Source organism: Sminthopsis crassicaudata, chromosome X (assembly GCF_048593235.1).
Source record: "Sminthopsis crassicaudata isolate SCR6 chromosome X, ASM4859323v1, whole genome shotgun sequence".
NCBI classification, from domain to species: domain Eukaryota; kingdom Metazoa; phylum Chordata; class Mammalia; order Dasyuromorphia; family Dasyuridae; genus Sminthopsis; species Sminthopsis crassicaudata.
Genome location: NC_133623.1, coordinates 36903098 through 36925003, shown reverse-complemented (window position 1 = coordinate 36925003; position 21906 = coordinate 36903098). Strand labels below are relative to the sequence as shown.

The 21906-nt window shown below is 39.7% G+C and overlaps 1 pseudogene; it reads left to right on the top strand.

Annotated features, from left to right (window-relative positions):
- The first annotated feature begins 18846 nt into the window (after positions 1-18846).
- On the top strand, positions 18847-20345 carry LOC141549009 (ubiquitin-associated protein 1-like; annotated as a pseudogene).
- Positions 20346-21906: the final 1561 nt, after the last annotated feature.

Sequence of the window (21906 nt, the reverse complement as noted above, 5' to 3'; positions counted from 1 at the left end):
TTTGCAACAATGAATTTTGCTGCCATGGATGATATCTTGTACAAACCCACCTAAAGGAGTGATTACCTGTGGGCATGTTTGCAGACGTCATTGTAGTCATTGCACTAAACCTTGGCTAGGATCAAGCACTGGGCTAAAAATCAGAAAGAATCATTATGACTTTAAGTCTGATCTCAGATACTTGCTAGCTGTGTGACCCTGAGCAAGTCACTTTACCCTGTGTGCCTCCTTTTCCTTATCTGTAAAATGATCTGGAGAAGGAAATGGCAAACCATTTCAGTATCTTTTCCTAAAAAGTCCCAAATGGGGTCAAGACTGAAAGACAACTGAACAATAAATAGCACATAGTCCTTGGATAAGCAATGAGCTGTGGTGAGCATTGAATAGGAAAAGAACAACTTATAGCACACTTGGGAAATGGTCCTCAGGTGTCCAATATTCCACTTAGGTGGGCAGAGTGGAAAGAGCACTGGTTCTAGAAGCAGAAAGTCATGATTTCAAACCCAGCTTCAGATAATTACTAGAACTGTGAGATGGAATAGTAACTTTACCTCTGTCTACCTCAGTTTCTTCAATTAATAATATAGAGATATTAATAACACCTAGGTCATTATGTAATTCAAATAAGATAATATTTATAAAATACTTTTATCCTAGTACCTGGCACATAGTAGATACTTACTACATGGCTCTTTCTTTTATGTTCCTGAGTTTCTTCTTTCCATAAAAAGTTCATCTTTTTTACCATCACACTTGGCCACAAAGTCTCAGTGCAATACTTCATGATGATACTAGTTGAACCCAAGCTCTGACCACTTCAACCATTGTGGAAGGCCTTCAAGTATCACCCTGGCAACAAACTTAGATCTGCTTTCTGAATGCTAGTGTAACTACATACAGAGGGGCTCATGACCCCTATTAATAATTATAATAATAATAACTGTTATTCTATTTAGCACTTAGATAGTACCTACTATGTGCCAAGAACTAGATGAGAAGGAGGAAGAATAAAACCCAAAGAGAAATGGAAGTTTTAGCTAAATAGAGTTGGCTCACAGGTTTAAAGTGCCTAAATCAAGGAGTTTATCTGGATTACTTCATCATATCATCGGGCATATTTATACAAAACCTCAGGTTTTTTAAAATAGTGTTTCCTCTGTTATCTCATTTGATTCTGATAACAATGTTGTGAGGTAGGCGCTATTTTTGTCCTCATTTTATAGATGAAGAAACTGAGGCTCAGAGACATTAAGTGAACTGAATTTCCCAGTGAAATTAGCTGGGAAATATTAGAATCAGGAACAAAATACAGATCGTTCTGACTTCAAGTACACCACTTTACCCACTCTGCCAGGTGATGTCTTATTAAATCATATCTTATTGCACTACTCATGATAAGTATTTGCAAAAAGGCCACCATAAAGCTTATGTGCCACCATCTGCTACAGAAGATGAAAAGGTAGAGGAATTCTATGAAAAGCTTTAAAAAAAAAAAAAGGCCCAACCCTTTCCTAATTAAATCAGCTTATACTTTAATCCTGAGGAGCCTCAATGCAAACATACACATAGGAGAGAAAAGGAAAAAGAAATATATCAAAAAACATGGCTCCAGAACAAGGAAAAAGAAAGTTCAAAAGCTCTTGTCTATACAAAAGTGAAACATAATATTTAATGGCAATGGTTCTGGGTACCATGAGCAGTCAGTCACTCACTCACCCCAACAACTTGCCATGACTTTGTCCCTTGTTCTCTACAACCACCTACCTTTCTTCCTTACATTATTAACCAGGAGAATCATACATTCTGTGGGCACCTAGGTGGCGCTGCAGTAGATAGTGATGGGTCTGGAGGAAGGAAAACTCATCTTCCTGAGTTTAAATCCAACTTCAGATTCTAACTGTCTCACCCTGGGCAAGTAACTTAACCCCGTTTGCCTCATTTTCCTCATCTGTAAAATGAGCTAGAGAAGGAAATGGCAAGCCACACCAGTGTCTTTGCCAAGAAAACCCTAAAGGAGGTCACAGAGAGTCAGACAGGCCTGAACGGGATTGAACAACAAACATTAGTCATTCAATTTCTAGAGCAATCCACACACACTTTTTAATGTTCGCTCCTTCCTCCCTCTTCATGTTGTTTCATTTATTGGCCTTCTCTGGGGCCATATTTAAAAACATGGGTTAACTAGGGTAGTAAGTGCATACTCAAAGCAGAAATATTGAGAAATATGTAACACAGAATATAAGTTTCATTCAGTCACAGGATCTAGACCTTTCCAATGTGGAAATTCCTTAATTTAGGAGTCACATTTCTTTTCTTCAGCCTTGTACCAGCCCACCAATCTGTCATCTTCAGAAGAAATCCCTCCAAAAATAGGAGAAATCAGAGTCTCTCTCCTGGGTCTATATTCTGGAACTTGGGACAGTGAGAAAAGGATGGAAAGTGGTTTGATTTGTCAAAATGCTAAGTACTAGAGGGTTTTCTAAAAGCTGGGTTCTGTAAAGAAAGCACTGGATTGGTCAGGCCGGTGATACATTCGTTACTAACCAGCTAGTTTTCAGATGCTGCACTGATTTTATTTGTTCCTCTTGCTATCATTCATATCAGGAATAATAATTGATCTGGATGGGGGGGGGCTATAGTAGGGAACTTTACTATTAATCTCTACACCTTCAAAGAGATGGGTCTAGAAGAGAAACTCCCACATACTCAAGCCTGTCTTTTACTCATTGTCCCTACTTTCCACTGTCAGATTTCCACATATGAGTAGTTGACCCCTCATCCTAATGCAAAATGACAAATGGCATGTTCCATTGGCATCCACACGATACCAAGATATTGAGAAGACTGTCCCTAGCATGTTGTGGTAGATATCCTGGGGATGATTTACCTGGGCACGGACAATTGTTGCAGAAGATAAGAAGGAATGAGTGAGTTACCATCTTAATCACCACATGTGGTACTCACACTGCTGAGATCACAGATCCACTGAGGGATCAAAGTTATGACTCCCAGTGATGCTCAATGACTGCCAATAATAGAACATAACAATCTCAGAAGAATCAAAACGATAGGTCGTCCAAAAGATAATACTGGCTTGCTATAAGTAGGCAGCAGGGTATTGTTAGTGATGACTCAGAAACATCAAGCAGAATACGGGACATTATCCATAGCAAGTATGAACTGAAACTGAGTCAGTGTAGTGGACTGGCTTTGGAAGAGATGCCTTTTCCCCCATGGTCCATAAAAGGAAGATACTTCCCTTTTCTTCCCTGGACTCCCAGACTGCAGTGCAGCAGAAGAGGAGGGAGATTTCTCTATTCCTTCAACAAGGGGGGAATGGCAAATTGTAGGAGAACCTCATGATCAACCTGAGGCAGGGGAGTTCCTACATTTTTTGTTCCTGAAAGTCATCTTCTATGTTTCAATTGCCAATTGAGAAACTAGAATTCCTGAGAACTGATTTCCCAAGTCTTGAATACTTTCTCACAGGTAACCCCAAGTTCAAGAGTTTCCAAGAGACTGAAAGTACATGCTACTTTCCTCAGTAGCATGTGTTTTGGAGCAAAAAGAGGACCATCATCAGGGGGGTCGTCTGACATCTAAAATCCTAAAGCCATGCCATTGGGGACAAGATATCTGGACATTGCCAATTCTGATGTGAATTGTGAGTAGCTGACAACCCTCTCCCTCAAACAGATTAACATTACGAGGTTCTTGAGTAAGCAGAAATTGGTTACTTGAGTGATTTGTGATTCAGAATTTATTCAGGAGCACTTGTGAGTTGTCTGCATCTTATGTAATTTCTTTGGTAGGTAAAATAAATACCCACTCCCTATACCATTACGGAATATGTCTGCCAGAGCTTGAGTACTCTCTTACCTACATTTGGGAAAGTCTAGACACAAGATATACTTAAATCGAATGCAAAAGATTTATCCAGAGAACTCCAGGTGGGACAATGAACTAAAGAGCCATAATTATTTTATTCTAGGGTTGAGCTCACAGGACTGGACCTAATTTGTATGAGCCCAGAGCATGTGGGTTATATTAGTTTGACTTCTATTTCCTAAAGAAGCTATCTGCTTTTAACCAGCAGACTTTGACTATACTCAATGCCTGCTGCTTATCTCAGCATGGCCCATAACACTGTAAAATGAGGGAGAAAAAAGGCAGACCTTCCAAGTTGCATCAAGGTAGGCCTTGGATGCTTGTGCCTGTATACAAATTGGATTAAGAACACGCCAAGCTGTCCCTGTTTTAAACCTCCCTGTTAATTACTATGTTCTCTGTTCCAATAATCCCTAAAAAGGGATAGAGAAAAAGAACCCCATTTTCTCCCAGAGCCAAAAGAGAAGAGATATTTACTATATATATATATATATATATATATATATATATATATATATATATATATATATATATATATATATATATATATATATATGTAAAATCAAAGAGCTAACTTACCTGTTTTATTGGTTTTAGAAAATAAACTGCTGATTCTTTTTCCTTAGTAATCTGACAGTGATAATTTATTACTGTTTTTTAAAGATGGAAGTAAATGAAATGGAAAAGCAATCAATATATCTTAAAATTATTCCAGAAAGCTCTGTTTCATTTTTTGTCTATCTTTGAAATACATATTTCCATGTGCTTTATTAGAAGATTAAGAGGAACCAATGTCTGACAAAGCCCAGCTCTGGGGTTGTTGATCTCCATCTCCCCTAAATACTCTACTGAGAATATTTTGAAGTGAATGTTCCTGAATTAAGCAGGAGGAGACAGGTGTGTTCTCTCTGGAAGAAAGGGAGCTTCCTTTTATCTCTTAGTCTTTCAAGAAATCAATGTGTTGGGGAAAACACACACACACACACACAGCAACAACAACAATGACAACATCATCATCATCATCATCATCAACCACAACAGCAACACAAAATCACTCTGGCACTGAGGCTCCATGTCCCCTATCGGGTTGCTTCCTGATTCAATTCTCAATAACATGATTGAAAGAGGAAAACCAGGCAAACAGTAGCTGAAACCACTGACAAAAACTCTCATGTTTTTCTCTGTAAGAGATTTTAAAATTATACACACACACACACACACACACACACACACACACACACAATTGTCTAAGTACTCTCATTTTAGAACCATCAGTTTCCAAACAACACACAGCTCCTATGCTGACTCCCAAAGCCTTTGTGTGCATGTGTGTGGCAGGAAGGGAAAGTATGCAGGACATAATTTTAGCCTTTTCATTCTTTCTGGAACATTTGTAATGAGTGACATCCATGGAGTATAGCTAGGTCAATTTTCTTTAAAGGAAGCTCGATGTTTTGAAATATAAGATGGAACAAATGGCAGCGAAGCATCATGGAAAGAAAGCAAGACTTACCCAGGAAGACTTGGGTTCAAGTCTTCCTTTGGAACAAATTAACTATATAATCAAGACCCCTAACCTCTCAATACCCTGGACAGCTCTGACTTTATAAGGTAGAGGGGCCTTGCTCTTTTTGTTGTAGCTAGAGAATGGTTGGGTAAACTATGGTATATGAAGATTATGGAATATTATTGCTCTGTAAGGAATGACCAGCAGGAGGAATACAGAGAGGCCTGGAGAGACTTAAATCAACTGATGCCGAGTAAAATGAGCAGAACCAGAAGATCGCTGTACACTTCAATGCTGTATGAAGAGGTATTCTGATGGAAGTGGATATCTTCAACATAAAGAAGAGCCAACTCACTTCCAGTTGATCAATGATGGACAGAAATAACTACACGCAGAGAAGGAACACTGGGAAGCGAATGTAAATTGTTAGCACTACTGTCTTTCTACCCAGGTTACATGTACCTTCGGAATCTAATACTTAATGTGCAACAAGAAAATGGTATTTACACACATATATTGTATCTAGGTTATATTGTAACACATGTAAAATGTATGGGATTACCTGCCATCCATCGGGGGGAGGGAGTGGAGGGAGGGAGGGGATAATTTGGAAAAATGAATACAAGGGATAATGTTTTTAATAATTGCTCATGCATATATACTGTGGAAAAAATTCTAAATAAAATTAAAAAAAAATAAGGTAGAGGTGCCTTGCTGCCCATATCCCCATGCATGAAGATAGAGTGTGTACACAAGAAGCATGTTACACCAATGAATGATAAGGCCAAACCAAAAAACCCTCAAAAAAGCAAAAAAACAAATTAATTAAAAAGAGAAAGAGAGATTGAAAAGAGTCATGGAACTGTCATCTTCATTATTTCTTTGTCTTATGGCTTAGATTCTAGTTCTAGCCCTAAAACTCACTAACCATGTGCATAAGTCAATTCACCTCTGAGTTTCAGTTTCCTTGTCTGAAAATGAGAATGGCAATACATGTGTGACTTACCACATAGGATTATTGCAGGGATCATCACAAGTAATAAATCTGAAAGTGCCTTGGAATCATAAAGCAGCTGACATGTGTAAACCATTATTCATTTTTTCCTCAGTGTATTATTAATGGAAGATTATTTTCCATATGATGACCTATCCTTGTTGGGATTACTAAGTGAGAACTGAGGTTGTCTGGATAGTTACAAGGTGAGAACTCAGGTTGACTTGGTAGAAGGAGCAAGCCCATTGGCTGGGGTGGTTCTTCCCAGAAGCCCTTGCATTATCCCACGCCCATTCTCTGGGAGAATAAAAGAGAGAGCACTGTGCCTGAAGAGCAGATCGGCCTGGAGAAGGATAAGAGCTGGAGGAGATTCAGAGCCAGGATTCAAGAAGAAAGACTCTGAATTGCATCAGGCTTGACGGGGCTCTCTGCAGGAAGGGAAGTCGCTTCTAAGGACAAGAGTTAACAGCAACTGCCTGGAGACAACGGTTCACTACAGGAAGAAGAATCTGTCGGAGAGATTTGAGTAGTAGACACAGCAGATCTCTTCCCAGAGAGCGATCTGGCAGCTTCTGGAGACGACAGCACGCAACATTTGGCGCCCAACGTGGGGCAAGGACTTTTGCTTATCCTGACAAGAGGAGCTAGACCAGACCTTCGCAATCTGGCGCCCGAACAGGGACAGACACAGTCCTGATTCCAGTGGAAAAGCTTCCGATCTAGATCTCAGTCTCTCTGACCCAGAACCGTGAGTAACGAGGAAACTTTGTTAAAGATTAAGTGAGCGTGCTAATAGATAAATAAGGAACTTAACTTGTTAAGGGCTAAACCAGGAATCTCTTATAGCTGAAATGGGGCACATGTTAGCTATATTCAATCCCTGGACCTCAGCCGACTCAACCTCAGCCCCAGATGCAACCTCAGCTCCATTAAGGAGTGGTACTATAGAGAGTATAATCAACATAATTGAGGAGCAGAGTTTACTTGTAACCTGGGTACAGATTGCTAAACTCTTGGCTGCATTAATACGTACATCCCCTTGGTTCTTAGAGGAAGAAAAGATAGATGTAGATAAATGGAAGCTAGTGGGATATGAAATGAAAGAATTTCAAGCAAAAAATGGGCCTCGTTCAATTTCTGCAGAAGTATTTTATATCTACAACATAGTTCAATTAGCCTTAAACTATCAAGCAAGTTGTAGGAGAAGGAAAAGTTCTAAAAATGAACAGAGGAGGAAGTGTGAGGAAAAAAGGAAAGATCAAGATCTTTCCCTAGAGCAAGAGGATTTAAATGAGGAATTATGGTATGATTCTCTTGAAGAAGCTTCAACCCTGCCTAGAGAACAGATTATTGACAGGCCCACATCAACCCCACCTTCAGAGATGGAGGAAGAAAGAGGGGAAGAGGCAGAAACACAAACAGAATTGCCTGTGAAGAAGCCTAAGCCTATGACAAGATTAGAAAAAGCATTGGTTAAAGCTAAGAGAGAAGGACAGGATATAAGTGATTTTATACATGCATATCCTGTGATTGAAAATACTGACTCTGTAGGTAAAAAAAGGAGAAGATATGCACCTTTAGATTTGAATAAAATTAAGGATTTGAAAAAAGGTTGTACCCTTTATGGGGCTACATCAGCTTATGTCAAAATGTTACTAGATGGTTTGTCTTATGAAGTCTTAACCCCGAATGATTGGAAATCCATAGCAAGGACATGTCTGGAACCTGGAGAAAATTTATTATGGCTTGCGGAATTTCATGAATTATGTAAAATTCAAGTCAGATGCAATTTGGAAATAGGAGTTAACACACAATTCACTTTTGAGCACTTGGCTGGTGAAGGTCGGTATGGAGAGAATTCGGAACAGATTAATTATACCATGACAATATATGAGCAAATTGCTAAGGCTGCAATACAAGCTTGGGGTGTCCTCCCTGGACAGAAAGATCGCGGAGAGGCTTTCACTAAAATACAGCAAGGTCCCAATGAACCTTTTGCAGATTTTGTGGGACGTTTGCAAACTGCTGTCAAAAGAACTATTGGAGAAAATTCAGCTACAGAAATAATGACCAGACATCTGGCTAAGGAAAATGCCAATGAGATTTGCAAAAGAATTATATGGGGATTAGACAAAGATGCTCCTTTAGAGGAGATCATAAGACGCTGTGCTACAGTGGGAACAAATGCTTTTTACACCCGGACAATGATGAATGTGGAAAGGCAGGGTCCCTCCTGGCAAGGGACTTCTAGAGAAACTCGGCGATGTTTTCAATGTGGAAAAATTGGACATCTAAGAGCTCAGTGTAGGTATGGAGATACAGTGAGAAGACAGGGTGAGAGAAGACCTAAAACCCCATGTCCAAAATGCAACAGAGGACTCCATTGGGCATCAGAGTGTAAACTAATTCAGGGAAATAGGATGAGGGGCCCAGATCCAGGGCCCCAGGCAAAAAAGACTTGGGGCATGATGGCAGCTGATGTTACACCCAAAGAACTTTTAGAAGGCCAGGACTCTGATTTAATCAATCAGCAGAAAAGTAATCACATGGCAGAAAGGGATTACCTGATAAGTGAGCCAAAAGGCAATCAGATTGCAAAAATGGATTACACTTGGGGAGAATACAGGCCTTTTAAACCAACATGGTTGTGTCCAGTGCAAACAATTCCAATGTAATTGCCAGATGATGAGAAGAGATTTAGAAAGTCGTAAATAGAAGGTAATTAGATAGGTTAACTGCCTGGGAGAGAGGGTTTGCTTGTATTTCTTCAGCTGGAGAAGGAATCAGATGGGTGCCAACAAGTCATATTCGCCTTGTCCATCAGAGAGAGACAGAAAAAGAGAAAGGCCTCAAAATAAAGGAGAAGATCTAAGAAACATCTGACACTGAAAGAGCATGGATAATAAGAAGACTGTTAAAGAACTTTAAAAACCAGCAGGAATCATTGGACTTCCTCACACAAGATGAGACTAATGGACAATGGACTTATGGACATTTATAAATTTTCAATTTATGATTATGTTATATACTTCTAGCATGTGTTACGTTACTATGTTACTATGTGCTTATGTAATTTATGTAATTATCTGTAATACTTCCCATATTGATGGATTTATGTTTCAAGGTCATGACTGTCCTATGTTCTAAATCAAAAGAAAGGGGGAGATGTTGGGATTACTAAGTGAGAACTGAGGTTGTCTGGATAGTTACAAGGTGAGAACTCAGGTTGACTTGGTAGAAGGAGCAAGCCCATTGGCTGGGGTGGTTCTTCCCAGAAGCCCTTGCATTATCCCACGCCCATTCTCTGGGAGAATAAAAGAGAGAGCACTGTGCCTGAAGAGCAGATCGGCCTGGAGAAGGATAAGAGCTGGAGGAGATTCAGAGCCAGGATTCAAGAAGAAAGACTCTGAATTGCATCAGGCTTGACGGGGCTCTCTGCAGGAAGGGAAGTCACTTCTTTGGACAAGAGTTAACAGCAACTGCCTGGAGACAACGGTTCGTTACAGGAAGAAGAATCTGTCTGAGAGATTTGAGTAGACACAGCAGATCTCTTCCCAGAGAGTGATCCGGCAGCTTCTGGAGACGACAGCTCGTTACATCCTACTAGCTTTCTCTGGAGTTATTAAGCACCAGTTTGTAGTTCTTTAAAAATTATTTTATTTGGTTTTAGATGAGACCTGTGCTCTCTGGTATGGCCATGACTCTGGTACAAGCCCTCATCTCCTCACTCCTGGATTACTGCATCAGCCTCCTAGTTGGTCTGCCTGGTTCAAATTTCTCCCAATTCCAGGTTTTCCTCTACTCAGCTTTCAGATTGTCTGACTATGTTACCCTCACTCCCAAGTCAATGAACTTCAGTAGCTCCCTATCACTTCCAAGATCAAGAACAAAATCCTTAACTTGGTATTCAAATTCTTTTATAACCTTCCTCCTTATCACCATCCTTCCAGTCTTCTTTATCTTACCCCTCCACCCCCACCCCACTAATGGCATTATTCTTTCAGTCAAGAGACTTGGATTTAAAACTTACCTCTGTCAGTTACTTTGTGAGAGCAGGGTAAGTCATTTAACCATTCTGTGCCTCACTTTTCTCATCTTTAAAATGGGGATCACAATACCCCTCGTAACAGCCCTGCCTTCCTAAGACTGTTTGGAGACAGGGTTTGGTAAAGTTTTGATCTAAGTTTCGTTGGTACCATATACTGTGTCATGCACTGGAAGAGATGCAAAATTTAGATAAAAAGACACAGCCCCTGCCTTCACAAAGCTTACAGTTCAGTAGGACATGATTACCTTGATACCTTGATAATATGCAATATATGTCGAAGAAGTACAAAACAAAGTGTCTGAGGAGGTCCAAGTTCATTACCAAGTGGTGGAGAGAGGGTGGTGGGAAGGGGGGGCGTGGATTGAGAAGTATTTCCTGGAGGAATTGGCACTTAAGTTGAGCTTTAATTCAATTTGTGTTTAGATAATTCAGTTTTTCCTGACAAGAAAGCAAGATATATAGCAGCAATTCCTCTGTAAAAAATAAGGTTGTTGCTTTCCAGTTTGACCTGCTCTGGCTCTGTAAACACTTTCCTTCCAAAGATTCATCCCTGCTTGGCTTCAGATTTGGAGAAAAAGGGACAGCCTAAAAGCCTTGTCTCTTTGTCATTGCCACTGAGCAAGAGAGAACTTTCCTGGGACAACCCCCAGGGTCAGATGGGTTGGAAGTAAGAAATTTTTGACTTTAAAAATAACTATGCGTGGAGGCCCCAGAAACAAAGGTAAGATGCGAGCAGAGATGCTGTCATTGACTCTCACAGTTGGCAAAGCCTCAGGAGAAATGGAGGGCCTGGAATGAGAGGACTTGCTCACTGGTTCTAACAACCTTTGGCTATTTGCAAGATAGAGCCCCCATAACAAGGATCTATTTGTCTAAATAATGTCTCTTCTAATTTGGGGATATGACATTGATCATGTTCCCCCCCCCCTTTTTTTTTTCCCCTTTTTTTTTTTTTTTTTTTTTTTTTTTGCTGAGGCAGTTGGGATTAAGTGACTTGCCCAGGGTCACACAGCTAGGAAGTGTTAAGTGTCTGAGGTCATATTTGAATTTAGGTCCTCCTGACTTCGGGTTGGTACTCTATGCACTGCACCACCTAGCTGCCCCTAAATAATGTGTCTTTCATTGTGAGACTGAGTTCATTTTTAAATAATACACTTTCTTAAGGACCAGAACGTTAACAGCCTATGCAGGTGCTCTCCCACCCCACCCCAACTTGATATAAAAGAAGAATTCATATACACTTCAACAATGATACCGTATAAAGATATATTCTGATGGAAATGGATATCTTCCACAAAGAGAAGATCTAATCCAGTTCCAACTGATCAATGATGGACAGAATCAGCTACATCCAGAAAAGGAACACTGGGAAATGAGAATGGACTACTTGCGTTTTTGTTTTTCTTCCCAGGTTATTGTTTACCTTCTGAATCCAATTCTTCCTGTGCAACAAGAGAACTGTTCAGTTCTGCACACATATATTGTATCTAGGATATACTATAACATATTTAACATGTATGGGACTACCTGCCATCTAGGGGAGAGGGTGCAGGGAGAGAAGGGAAAAGTCAGAACAAAAGTGAGTGCAAGGGATAATGTTGTAAAAAGTTACCCATGCATATGTTCTGTCAATAAAAAGTTATAAAAAATATTTCAAAACCACAAAAACAAAATTTAAAAAAAGAAGAAGAATTCAAAAGTATTTAAGCTGGAAGAGATCTTTAAGATCAACTAATCCAAAGAATGTCTTTTTAGCCTTTGCCTAGCCAGAGCACATATCATCTTTGTCATTGTTATTGAGCAGGAGAAATGTGTTTGGAACAATCACAGAAGGAAATTGTTCAAATGAGGAACAGGTCAGGAAAGGGGAAGTAACTTGTCTAAGATCATATCATGTAGGATCTAATCAATCTACAAAATTTTATTTCACACCATGTGCCAAGCAATAGGAATAAATGGATAAAATAAGACAGTCCCCGATTTCAATGGGAGACACAAGAAGTAAATGTGTAAGAATAACCAAAACAAATATAAAGTACACAAATATGCCACGTTTAAATGTGAGCTAGTTTTTTGGGGGAAGGGAGGATCAAGAAAGTTTCCTACAAAAATGGAGTTTAAAAGAGAAGTGGGAATCTATAAGGCTGCTGTTGTGTACCACTTTAAGTGAAAGGTGATAGGTCCCTCAACCAAACTGTCTGGGTGAGGTGGGGAGGAAAGGATGGAGGAAGACAAATTTGGAACATAAAGTTTTGCCAGAGTGAATGTTAAAAACTATTTTTGCATGTATTTTGAAAAATAAAAAAGCTAAAAAAAATTAAAATGACATCAATTGAATTTCTAAAAATCAAACAAACAATAAAACTGTGAATACTCTTTGACTCAGCAATACCTTTATTAGGTCTGTATCCCAAGGAGATCATAAAAAATGGAAAAGGACCCACAAGTTCAAAGTGTTTGTAACAGCTCTCTTTGTGATGGTAAAGAATTGGAAATTGAGGGATGCTCATCAATTGGGGAATGGCTGAACAAATAGTGATGAATTAATGTAATAGAAAAGTATTGTTCTATAAAAATGACAAGCAGGTGGGTTTCAGAAAAACCTGGAAATATTTATATGAACAGATGTTGAGTGAAGTGAGCAGAACTAGGAGAACACTGTAAAGCAGCACTGTGTAGATAATCAACTATGATAGAATTTGCTCTTCTCAGAAATATGAGGATCTAAGAGAATTCTAAAAGACTTTTGATGAAAATGCTTTCCACATTCTGAGAAAGAACTATCGAGCTTGAATGCAGATTGAAGCATACTATTTTCACTTTTTGCTTGTGTTTTTTTTTCCTTTGTTCTGATTCTTCTTTCACAACATGACTAATGTGGAACTATGTTCAATATGATTGTACATGTATAACCTATATCAGATCGATTGCCCTCTTGAAGAGAAATCAAAATCTTATAAAAGTAAATGTCAAAAACTAATAAATAAATTTACAAAAAAGAAAGCATATTTTCAAAATATTAACCAAAATGGGTTTAAGAACCCCAGTAGAAAGCCCCCAGCCTACATTGGATAGAACCACGGTGGAAGCACTGGAGAATGTAACAGATGAGCTGAGGCCCAAGGTGAGAAGGCACAGATGGGTTACTGAACTCTACTATTGGAGGGATGTGATCGTAGTTCTATTAAAGCACCAGGTCCTGACTGACCAAAAAACAATGTTCCCAGAATATTTGGATAGAACAGAAAACCTCTTAATTTGCAGAAGCACTTCTGGGACCTATGAGATTAACATCTTCTCTGTCTTCAAAGATAGCTCCTCGGTTGGAGTACTGGATATATTTTGCCATGGACCCCAGCAATCCAAAGTTCTGCCTGGTAGAACAGGAAGAACACCATAATTTGAATAAAAAGACCTGGGTTCAAATCCTAACTGAGACGCTCACTTGCTATGGGAATTTGGGCAACTTCACTGTCTATCTATTTCCCCAACAGCATATTATAGCAAAACAGGTTGTGGTACCTGCAGGAATGCCAACAGAGACAAACATTATACTCCTCCACCACCATCAATCTTGGAAATTTTTGGGAAAATCTGAATGTCCAGGTGGTAACTAAAAGGTGGTTTTGATTATAATAGAAAGGCATGTAACGAGATGAGTGAGTAGGTTTGTCATCAGTCTGATAGAGAAGGTGTAGGAACTGAAAAACTGGGGAATGTGTTAGTCTATTCAATAGTCTCAGAATATAGTTAGAACTTTGCAAAAATAGTAAATGGCAACCACCCACTGCCCATTAGGGAGTCAGTTGGCCCTCTGGTGATTAGGAGGAAAAGGGTGAAGTGCAATTGCCATAGTGAATGGAGGACCAGCCATCACATAAGGAGAACCTATGTCCATGTATGGCTCATTAGCTGTATGGCCTGGAACAAAATCATTCCACCTCTCAATTTGACAAGCCAATGTCTCTGACTATCTGTTATGAAGTACCCATGTAAAGTGTAGAAGAAGTCCCTACACCATTGAAATCACATGATACCTCCCCCAAAAAAGAAATAACAATGAAAAAATTGCAAAATGACTTAGTGAAAATTCTTAGTTTGAAAGTTTTATTCTAGAAACTTATACGATGATCAATATAGGGAAAATTTGAGGAAGGGAGATAGAGAGGGACATGGAAACCAGAGTTTGCTATAACATAATGAAGAGAGATGCAACTGGAATGTACCAATCAGGGTTTTATCCCAGCATACTGAAATTTAGCAGGGATAAAAATTAAACACATGTATTCATTTACCAAAATAGAAACTACTCAAGTAACTAGCTCCCCTCCTGCTAAAGTGAATTAGTCTTAATTCCTTCTTGTACTATTTTCACATTGTGAATTACAAGGTTGATTTGAAGGCCCATTTTCTGCTGCTTGCCTCAGTATGTCTGATGTTACATACTCTGGGTGATAAATTTGCTGGTTAGGGCTCTGATACTAGATTATCTCAGTTATCCTTTTTGCATTTTCTGTTTGAGATAATCTCTTCTCCAAATCTCATTCTCAGGTCTGGGAGGAGGGGGAACCAACCACACTCACATAGGCAATTTCAGGTATTCCAAATAGGGAGAATCACTTCTAATGGGTGATTTATGGCAGTCACTATGCAGTCGCTCTTGTTTTTTAAAATTCCATTCATGGGTCACCTTTAAAATAACTATAGTAAATTAAATGCTTCTTATGCATAGGGAGGATGAATAGTTAATTAAAATGCCATACTTGCAGAACACTTCTCTGGTCCAATACTTACATTATACACAATTGACAACCCAGGACAAGGGCATGTGACCAAAATTTGAAGTAGGAAAAATAAAATGTTTATAGTTGTAAGACAATGGGGCTCAATTTGGACAAAATGTCCACCAAGCAGAAATTCTCCTCTCTTCCTCCCCCCACTGAATGCATTCTCCTATATTAGAGAGAGTAGAGTACAGGAGGATGAACAATCACACTTATTGCCCATGGTACCTGAAACAAGGCCTGCAGCCTTTCTGGGCCCCAAGCTCCTTCATTTGCGAAAATGAGAGTGTCAGACTGGATGGCCTTTCAGCTTCTCAGTTCTCTTTCAGCCCTAAGATTGTCATTCTTGTATTCATTTATAAAAGATACGCAAAAAATCGAATGTGTACAGAATGCGCTACCCAGTACTAGGGGTAGATACAAAGTTTAGACAAAGTCTGGCTCCTACCCTCATGAAGATTATAGACAAGTAGGGAAACAAGCCCCACCCTCTCTGATCGCAACCCATGCTAAAGGCAAAAAAGGGGATCCTATGGACAGCAAGGAAAGCCCTCTGTGAGCATCAGGAGGGAGAGCCTTCTCAAGAGCTGCATTTTAGAAGATGCTCCTTCTAGTAAGTGGCATATGAGTTGAGCTCTGAAAGTTATATTAATCCAATTCAATTGGTGCACAGTCCTAGTCTGGCATTTAGAAGCCCTATTTGAAAGCTACCTATCTCTTTCGGTAATGGCTGTCTGGACTCTGACCCTAAGTACTCAGTTCCAGTCCAGAAGGAAAGCAACCATTCACCTCCTCCATATTTCAGTGTTACAGACTTAACTGCTACCTACCCTAAGGGTATTTGCACTTTAAAAGACAAACTTGGCTGAGCAAGGCTTAATCTAAAGAAATAGCTCTCTACCTCTAGAAATTCAGACACAGTGGCACATAGTAATGGGCAGAGGGATGTTCTTGGGATTCCTCAAATAACTCCATGGGGGTGACTGCTTAGCCATTCTGCTAGGAGGGTGGCAATATCTTTCTGTATGCATTTTGTGAACCGGAGAGGGATATATCCGAATGAATTTGGGCCATATCAAAAGGCAAACAAATAAAGATGTAATTTTCTGAACTGATTTTCCCAGAGTCAGAAGGAATTATGCTTGAGTTGCTCGTGGTAATAAAAGAAGAGGGAGAGAAGGGGGTTGAGGGAGACATGGCACAAATAGGAGGAAAAGATAGACACAGAAACTTATATTGAGACACTAAGTGAAGAAGCTGAAGGGAATAAGAAATCAAAGTAAGTCACTGTGTTAAGTGAAGCTGTTCTGTGAGAAAGCACTATGTCCATCACTTGGGAAATCACTTTTCGCCTACTTTCTTTGGAGGGAACATTTGTAGAGTTAATTCCCCTCTGCAAACAGTTTTTCTCACCTCCTTTCCTTTTGGAAACACATTTTATTAATTATCATCAGAAATACCTAAGATCTCTCAAGGTCTCAGGGGAAAGTGCCAGGGTCCTGGGACACAATATTGGATGCCAGCTCGAGGGTCAGTTAAAATGCCATCCAGCTAGCCTCTCTAGGCTCTATTCTGAGCTAAGCAACTATCAACCATTTCTAAAGTTCACTGGAAAGCTGATAATTCCCTGTGTGACCAGTGCATTGCTAATATTTCTATGAAGAATCAGTAAATATTTGTTGACTGAAACTTCAAGATAAAAACCTCATGAGTAACTTGGACAGCTGTATTGCTTCTCCTCTTGCCTAATGTGGTCTCAAACTGCAGAGTTTGGAGAACAAGATAGACCATGATAGTATTCTATTCCACACTGGCCAGGCCACGTCTGGAGGACTGATCATTCCTCACACTTACGATCCAGAAAGAAGCGAGAGGAGGACATCCAGAATAGAAAGGTAGATGCCTAGAGTTCCTTCCATATGAAGAGCAATTGAAATGTTTAGCCTAGAGAAGTATAAACTAAGGGGTGGGAGGGGGATGGAGGTAATGATGCACAACTTTTAATATTTGAAGGGTAACATCATGGAATAAATTTATTCTGTTTGTTCCAAGAAGGCAATGAGAATTAAATATTGCCTTGATGTATGTGTATGTATATGCATATGACTATGTAAATATATATATATATATATATATATATATATATATATATATGCATATTGTGAGTGTGGGTGCACAGATGCACATATATATAAACATGTGTATACATATGTATTATATCTCTCTATCCACATACAATTTCTTTATATATGTTCTAGAAACTAGAACATATACATAACAATATACACAAAGGTAGAATGAGGTCGCCTTAAGAAGCAGGGAATTTGTCAAGTGTCAGATCCTTTTGTTCCCAAAATAACATTCCCCCCCCCAGAGACTTGTAGTGCTTTGTCTCACTTACTCCCTTGTGTGAGTGAATAAACCAGGCTATCCTAACTAGCCCTTTATCTCGGCCCTGCAGATCAATCAGCTTGCCTCTCATGACGGGCTGAAAGATTCCCAAATCTAGGGGCTGTAGTGACATGTACCCAAGTTTAGAATGTAACTGAGACTAGGTCTGGCAGTTTCTCAGGGATGAGCAAACCAAGCAAACCTAGGATATTATAGAAGCAGCACTCTTCCAATCTGCTTTGCCTGGGAACTGAGTGGGCACCTGTGCATCGATCCAATTGGCTACTCCTTTTACTCTGACATTTGATGAAGAAAAAGTCTGAATCAGGAAGAATTAAGTCAAGGAGTAACCGATGACTTCAAGGCTAGAAATCGAGTTCCGGATTTGAGTCATTCCTACTCTGGTGGGTAAATTTTTTGGACAAATTAAACCAGAGAGGCAGTGAAAGGAATAGCAGAGTGGTTAGATGCCCCTAGCAGAATGGCAAGGGAAAAAATGACTGGAGAGGTTATTGGCAGGAAAAGAAGGATACTCCTCATACAGCCCTGTCAGAAGAATTAACAGAGAATTCAAGAATTAATTATCCATCCTGTGCAGGGGTTATTAGATTTTTATGAAGGGGGATTAAAAGTATTAGTGAAATTTGAGGGGTTAGAAAATATGTGGAAACCAAACTATTTTGAAAAGGAGGAAATTGTGAGAAATGGATGAGCATTTCATTTAGTTTCCACAGTAATGAAAATTAAATTGGAGAAATGAAACTTGAACTAGAAAAATTCAAACTCAAAGGATATCAAAGAAGGGTGGAAGTTAGTTATCTTCCCCCCAAAGGAATGTAAGCTCCTTGGGGGCAGAGATTGGCTGCTATGAGGGGCGGAGATTCAGGTCAGGTAACTTCTGTAACACCCAATTGATGGGAAATCAGGGGAGAGACAGTGTGCTTCAGGATAGGAAATAAAATCCTGCCTTTGAAGTTTCAAAGATGTGTCTACTAACTTAGGCACCCATTCTTGCAAGAATGCAAAATAAATATTTCCTGCATCCAAAAAATAAAGAAGTAGGCACACAATAATAGTGGCAGTGGCAGCTGGGCCCAGAGAGGACAGAGTAAAAGGAAGACCATGCATTCTCCCTAGATACTGCTAGAAGCTGAGATGAAGAGATGGCGAGCCCATACCTTAGTGACAGGGGAAAGACTTCGATTCTATCTAAGAAGTTGGGTTCACATTTTCTATGACTTTTAGTTAACCTGATGATAACCCATTTAAAACGGGAGAAAAATTCAATACACAAGCTAAAGTTGGTCTGCCTATTAGATTCTCCTTTCCTGATTGTTACAAGCCACCAGGGAAATACAAACACTAAACTTAACCTACCTGGAACATGAGGGAAACATCGGTGCAACCAGTCTCCACTAAAATGAAAAGCACCTCAAAACCCAGTCACTTTTCCTTGGGAAAACAAAAACAATCGAGTGGGCAGAAGACATTCAGAAAATCCAGGAAGCTCAAGAGGAAGCTCAGCAAAAGGCTGAACAAGCAGAAGTTGAAGTGAATTCCAAGCATCCCAGAGGGTTAACAGTAAAATGGCTTTCTCAAAGACGAACTGTTGCATCACACTGCCAATTCCCATTAACCCCATCCTTGCCAGCTAATAGCATGATATTCTCGTCCCAACCCGTAGCAGAAGCAATGCCATAAACCAGAAGGTTCTCAGTCACCTCATATAATGGCAGATTTCAACCCTACCTACTGACTTTGAATGTGAAGAAGATTAATTAGATAACAGAATTAAAACCTACCGATAAGAAAGAAGAATTAAAAAACATTCTTGGTAGAATGGATCTACTGTGCTAAGATCTTGGACAATAAGTCACCCAAAGGAGGCTCTAGGTCTGTTGCACTGGGTGTCATGCCTCTTCACAAATCCAGTGGCCTTTTCATTCTACCACAGCTAGGTCACTGTGAAGAGATGTCACTGTTTTCCAAAATGGCCCTCCATCTGACTATTACTGTGAGCAAAATCAAGTCTCTTTCCTTCCTCAGATGTGACTCAATTGACAGTGAGCAGAAGACATTAAGACTTGCAAGCACTTTTCCCAACACCACCTGCCTCCACAATGACACTTTTTTGATTCCTTAAAATAGTATTCCCAGAACAATGCTAGTAAACTCAATAGACAGCTTAGGGTGGAACTTCCAGCTTTTAATATAGACAATGGCAAAGAGATCCCCACATTGTCCCCCCATTTGAACTGCCTTCTTGTCTGTCTTGTCAGTGTGTATAAGAGCCATCACCTCCAAACACAATGCTCTTGGTGACGCCAAGCCATTTCCAGGGTTTAAGACCCCAACCTAGTCGGACCTGCAAGTACTGAATCTCAATGAGCACCAATATGTGGAGCAAGTGGTCACCATGTGCTACTCATATGGATGTGCCATGAAAAAGAAAGGAGGAAAAAAATAAAAGAAAAAGAAAGGAGGAAATATAGAATAGGTTCTTGACTGTTTGCACATGGAGAGTTCTGTAAAAAAGGGCTTTGATCCCATTCTAGAAGGAGTTTGGAAATGTACCAACGTTCAGAGGAAAAGATAACAGAATTTCTTCAGTTAATGAGTAAATAAAAGGAAATGGGTTTTGAACTGAAACACATTAAGGAAGTTTTATCATTATACAGCAACAACCAGGACAATGCATTGGAAGACCTCATAACTTGGACAGGAGTAAACTGAGAACTAGCCCCATTATTACCTCCACTCTGCCATGGAACATCTTTCCCTTTGGGAAAGCCCAGTTTCCATAAATTCCTGGGGACCCACTTTCCCTCCAGGGGCTTCACACTCTTTTGAGGAAGAAGAGAGAATACTGTTTTGAGTTCGTTGGTGTTGTCATTGGGAGAAAGAAGGGAGGAGACATGAAGCACACTTTGGTACCTTTTGGAGACTTATCACCATACAAAGATCTGTGTGAGAGTCTGATTCTTGAGACATTTGGGTGAAGGAAGACAAAGCAAGAGGAATGGACTATACATATATTCAAGACCAAACTCTGCTGCTTTATCTTCACCAGTGGCAAGAGCAGGAGAGAGAGAGAGGGATGCTCTGGCGGGAAAAGACTGAGGTTATCCAAGCTGTTTTCAATGTCATGTTTGGGCCCAAACATTCCCAAGATGCCTGTGCCTAGTGAAACAGTAGAAGGTTTGAGGGTGTTAGATTATACTTTTTTCTCTTAAAAATGAATTTCATGTTAAGATCTAACAGTGGTTCCTGAACTCTTAAAAGCATGAAGAATGCCAATGAATTTGGGCTCCATCTTGCCCCTTTGACCAGGCAGTCATTGTGCTTACCCACATTCCAGTCTTGGCTAAATCCTTGATCTTGATGGAGTAGGTCATCTACCTCCAGCACCTGATCATCTTCCCCAGGCTTTAAGGAAACTATTCAAATGATATTTCAATATTCACTGTGAAACAGGAAACTCTTTACAAGCACTTTCCAATGGGGTTGGGAGAACAGGTGATGATCCATTTGCCCAACCCTGACTCCCAAATTTGTTTCAGTTTTACTTTCCATATCATTCTTGGGGAATAGACTTGTTGCTTTAGAATGAGACATCTGATAACATCTAGTAAAGGACATTTGTCTCTGGTTCCTTTTGTATTATACTGTACATCATTAAAGCTTCAAATAAAGTGTGTGTGTGTGTGTGTGTGTGTGTGTGTGTGTGTGTGTGTGTATGTGTGTGTGAGTGTGTGTGTGTGTGTATAGTCTGATGAATCTACAGTAATTTGCTAACTCTTTTGATTCTTCAGAAACAAGTATCACTAAAAGTTAAATATATATATATATATATATATATATATATATATATATATATATATATATATATAGGCAATTCTCTGACCCTGGAGGTTTTCAAGTAGAAGTTGCATATTCACCTTAGGGGGTCAGTAGAGAAAAATTTCTTGTTCAGGGATAGGCAGCTCTACATGACACTGGAGGTCCTTATCAATTCAGATTCCCTCTGTCTCTCAACATGTCATAGGGAAATATATTCTGGCCTAACAGTTAAAGAGTAGAGACATCCAAACAAGGGTGGCAAAAGCACTACCGGGTACAAGCTGAAACAATCTAGTGGGAGTTCCACTGCCTATCCACATAAGACCATAGAGCATGAACAATGTGAACAAGGAGACCCTATGCTTCCTCTGTCCAGTCTCCATCCTAATGTCAGAGGACATATCACACTTGCTATTCATCCATATAGAATCAATGTAGCATAAAGTCCAAACAT